Source organism: Triticum dicoccoides, chromosome 5B (assembly GCF_002162155.2).
Source record: "Triticum dicoccoides isolate Atlit2015 ecotype Zavitan chromosome 5B, WEW_v2.0, whole genome shotgun sequence".
In the NCBI taxonomy this organism is placed as follows: Eukaryota; Viridiplantae; Streptophyta; class Magnoliopsida; order Poales; family Poaceae; genus Triticum; species Triticum dicoccoides.
In genome coordinates this window covers 719,842,420-719,846,753 of record NC_041389.1, presented here as the reverse complement: position 1 = coordinate 719,846,753, position 4,334 = coordinate 719,842,420, and the positions used below count along the sequence as shown (strand labels likewise).

The 4,334-nt window shown below is 48.2% G+C and overlaps 1 pseudogene; it reads left to right on the top strand.

Annotated features, from left to right (window-relative positions):
* Positions 1-2,265: 2,265 nt before the first annotated feature.
* LOC119306856 lies at positions 2,266-3,478 on the top strand (annotated as a pseudogene).
* Positions 3,479-4,334: the final 856 nt, after the last annotated feature.

Below are 4,334 nucleotides of genomic sequence, written 5' to 3'. Positions count from 1 at the left end.
CTATTTTCCCATGCCCTTTTCCGTTTTCCCCCTTGTGTGCGCCTCACAGTCTCTAGTGACTAGTGTTAACCGATCAACACCTTGACATGCTGGAAGCTATTCCTCCCCTTTTGCATGTTTAATTGTCATGACCATGGTTTGTCTTTTTTTCTTCTTCCTCACATGTGTGTCAGCATGTTACCTCAGAAGTGTCATCTTCTCATCTCTGATATTGTGGATGTAGCAATCACAGATTGTGCTTCCTTTCAACCACATCACGCACCACGGTAATAGCCTATCATCACTTCTTTCACCATGATTTATATGTAAACATATCAAATAGGATGTTTATATGTAAAATTTGTAAATCTCGTAAACTGTGGTATGTCGTAGTCTACTCCTGGCCGGGTAAGGAAAGTATAGATGCACGCATCGTGATGTGATGTAGACTATGGTGGATATGATAAAAACTGATTCGTTTCATTTCTAATCCAGCCGAGGGAAAACAATAGGTTCTGATTCCCGCCAAAAAGAAGTTGACACGTAGGTTCAGATGTGATGTAGCACTACATAGCCAAGTGTTAACTGATTGATCCCGATTCTTCCTCCACGCTTTCCGGCTCCTTATTAGCTAGCACATGGGCGCATGGGAGTACTTGCTAATCGCAACCCAAATAGTTTAATCTTGTGATTCGCCGGAGATAAACTGTCTGCATCAATTTGTATTCGATTCAGTAAGACGTGTAATTATCCCAGAAGTGAATTTCTCGAGGTGTAGATGTAGATGCACCCATTGTCTAAATACACATTTCAAAAAGTTAAAAAAAATCGAGAAAAAATCACGCATGTACATCCAGACATTATATGTTCGTGCACAAAGTTTCGGTGCAAAGGAAATTTTTTGTGGCTTGTGTAAAAAAGACAATTCTCGATGCTTGATTATAACTATTCAGGAGACATTTTTTTATCTTTTTTATACATGCCACAAAAAATGTTCTTTCGTTGCGAAATTTTGTGTGCGAACATAGAATGTCCAGAAGTACACACGAAATTATTCTTCTGAATTTTTCAACATTTTCAAATATGTTTTTTATATATATTTCATAATAGATGTATATACACCTTTCAGCCAAAACAGCACTCTGTGATATTAAATTAATTATGGGCAAATCATGATCCGTTTATTCTTTCCAACAAATCATTTTTTGTGTCCATCTTTCTAACAAATTCAGATATTTGTAATTTCACAAAAACAAAAAGTCTAGATATTTGTAAATTTCTTAAATGACCTCTAACATGGAATAGACGAGTTATCACCTAAAAATTACATCGAGTCATTCTTACTTTTAGAACAAAGAAATATGGTAATGTTAATTAATTATTTTTTCCAATAACTTCCGATAAAAAAATGTGTGGTTAGAAAATACTCCCTCCGTCCAGACATACTTGTCAGAGAAATGGATAAAAATGGATGTATCTAGAACTAAAATACGTTTAGATGTATCAATTTCTTCAACAAGTATTTTCGGACGGATCCGGGAGGGGGTACACTTCAGTGACCTTCAGACCGGTTCACAGCTGTGACCGGAGACGGCCAACTCTCACACCGAAGATTGTGAAATCGTTTCTCCATCACTCAAGACAAAATCATGAAGAAAAAATGAGTCATGATAAGTACTAGCTGCGTGGAGCCACAGTGAACATAGACGATGTCACCACAACCAGGTGGATCCGTGATTCCCTTGCCTCTCGATGCCTGGTTGGCTGGTTGGCATTTGAACGTACGTGAGTGGTCGATTTAAGGTTGAGTGCAAAGGATAGCACATATCACATGCACGCGTGCCTTTGAGGTTGAGTGCCAAAGCTAGCGAATAAAGCATGCAGTGGAGGATTTGATGGCGCCGATGGTGTGCTGTCAAAACAACGGCCGATGTAGGTATCTGTCGATTGTGAGGAGAATTCGTGAGTTTGTGGGCAGCACTGGACTGGATGAGAGATTGGATCCGTGGTGCATGCTACAACTGCCGATATGGGCATGGGCATCGCATCCAGTTCGTCCTGTTGGAGCAGAATCATATTCCGCGCGTGATCTCCAATGAATCCAATCCAACTGCCGAAAAGCTAGCTAGGCTTGCTTGTCCGTCCCTCTCTCACAGTGCAGCTCCCTCCAAGTCGGTTGTAGACACTATAAAGGGACATACACTACACAGGAGCTCCAAGTTGTATCCAACACACACAGTACGTGTAGCTAGATAGCTAGTGCAGCTCGCACAGGCCTTATCCAAGAGAAGAGACCAAGCGAACCGATGGAGCGCCTGCCGGCGGAACTCTCGGCGGCGTTCGCCGGCACCACGCCACGTGACGCCGGCCGTGCCGCCATGGTCTCCACAGCATTCCGTGCTGCAGCCGACTCCGACGCCGTTTGGGCCCGCTTCCTGCCGCCCCTCGAGCTGGTGACCCCCGAGCCGCAGTCAAAAAAGGACATGTTCTTACGCCTCTTGGACGGCCCCGTCCTCCTCCGAGACAGGCTCATGGACATGGTACGTACGTGCATGCTGATGGCGCCCAACTCCGAGACAGATTCATTGCTAACTGATTGCTTGCTTTGGTAACGCGCAGACTATGTGGCTGGACAGGGAGACCTTCGCCAAATGCTACATGCTGTCCGCGCGGAAGCTGTTCATCGCGTCGAGCCACATGCCGCAGCACTGGAGCTGGATCCCTCTCTCCGACTCCATGTTCGCGCTCGCTCTTCACACCTTCCTATAGTATTCCGTTATTTGATGCCCTTATTATTACAGCCAACTAGTACTCCTATATCCATATGTACGTACGGGGCTACGTCAAAAATAGTCTTGAAAAGCATGGCCTGGTTAAGAGTACCAAGTTATAGAATTTTGCTTTCTACAACTTTTGCCTCTGATTGGTTTTCGTCCTGGTTACAAATGATAACCCTAGCTAGCTATGTGTGCCACAGGTTCTCTGAAGGGGCTCAACTAAACAGTGTGACATGGTTGGAAATCAACCCCAGACTCCAAGTACGGGGCTTACCTCGTGTTTAAGAGGACCCAAAATTTCAGTGGGTTCAATTATCCAATCCAGAAGGCCACGCTCTACTTTGGACAAATAATGGAATATACCAGTCCGGTTCTCCTTGGTGAGAATTGGACGCCGCCGCCAGAACTGGGTGTAGCTCAGCCTCAGCGCAGAGCCGACGGTTGGATGGAGATATCGCTGGGTCACTTCCACACGAGCGGGAATCCATTCTATGCTGTGATGTCCTTCAGCCTGATGGAGACGGAAGGAGAAGTGACACAGAAGCGTGGTCTCATCGTGCATGGCATTGAGATCAGACGTGAGAAATCAGGATGAACGCACCTACTTCTATTTAACTTACTTTCAAAAGCAAGGGCATCACTATTATATTAGTACTCGATGTTGTACTCATAGTGCTAATATACATCTCTATTCAAAAAATAAATAAGAAGACAGAGACCATTGGGGAATTATGTATTTTCATTAGTTATGTGGGAGAGTTACAATGAGTGCTTCTCGATAAGAGCATCTCCAGAATGCGCGTAAAATATCCGGCGCGCTGGATAAACAGCCTATTTGGTGCGCGAGAGGCCACGCGGCGCGTGAAAGAAATGGGTGCGCGCACGGAAGAGCGGCTGCATCGCCCAGCGCGCTCGTCAAAAGCCGTGCACGGGCGCCCGCCAACCTCCACTCTATCCCTCCCGTCGCGCCTTCTTCCTCGCATCTTTCGATGCCCCGCTGCCGCCGCCGCGCCTTCTCCCCCGCCTCTTCCAGTGCCCCGCCACCGATGCGCCTTCTTCCCCCCGCCTCTTCCAGCGCCCCGCCATGCCGCTGCGCCACCGGAGCAGCTTGGCCTTCCGCGGCGTCCGCCTCCGCCCCTCTGGCGTGTATTACGCGGAGATCCGCTCCGGCGATACACGTCTTGGGCTCAGAACATTCGAGACCCCCCACGAGGCCGCCCGCACGTACGACGCGTCGGCGTGGCGCCTCGGGCGGCCACGGGCACAGATGACCTTCTCCGATATGAACGCGCGAGCAGGCGCAGGAACTCGCGTCTCCCCCTCGACTAATCACCGACGAGGATCGCCGCCTCCAGCGAGGGTGGGAGCGCCGCTCCTCATCGCCGAGGCGGATGAGCACGCCATGCGGTGTGGCGCGAGTGCTTCCCGCAGGATGTCGCCGCCGAGAACGAGTTCTTGGCGCAGAGGAGGGCAGAGCGAGCCGTGCATCGGACGGAAAAGCATGTGTGGAAGGAACTGGCGGAAGCCCAAATTGAGGTGGGACCTGAGTCTACCTAGGACGATGAAGATCCTCGGTGG